Source organism: Echinops telfairi, unplaced genomic scaffold, assembly GCF_000313985.2.
Source record: "Echinops telfairi isolate 266 unplaced genomic scaffold, ASM31398v2 ScPeMD7_1713;HRSCAF=2227, whole genome shotgun sequence".
NCBI classification, from domain to species: Eukaryota; Metazoa; Chordata; class Mammalia; order Afrosoricida; family Tenrecidae; genus Echinops; species Echinops telfairi.
In genome coordinates this window covers 6,549,071-6,549,456 of record NW_022105611.1, presented here as the reverse complement: position 1 = coordinate 6,549,456, position 386 = coordinate 6,549,071, and positions in this window count along the sequence as shown.

Genomic DNA, 386 nt, shown 5'->3' with positions numbered 1-386 from the left:
GCGCCCCGAGCTGCGGGCGGGGGAAGCGGGGGCGTAGGGGAGGCGCCCCCGGCCGCCCCGCCGCAGGGCTCGCGCTCCGGTTTCCTTCGCTGTATGAAATGAAATGCCACAGGGGGATTCGAAAGGAAATGAGAGCGGGACGCTCCGTGCTTCTCGGCCCGCCGCCCTTCCTGTCTCGGGGACACGGTTTCTAAATAAGGTTGGGAGGGCGTGAGGGTGGGAGGGGAGAAGCCTGACCTGTGCTTGGAGGGCGAGCGGGCCGCGCAGCTACGGGCAGCTTCCTGCCCCGCCCTCCAGTAGACCCCTTTCCTGCAAGCTGTCCCCCAGCCCAGCCCTGCTTTTCCTTAATCTGAGACCCGGGGTCCTGGGAATCTGGGAACCACGAG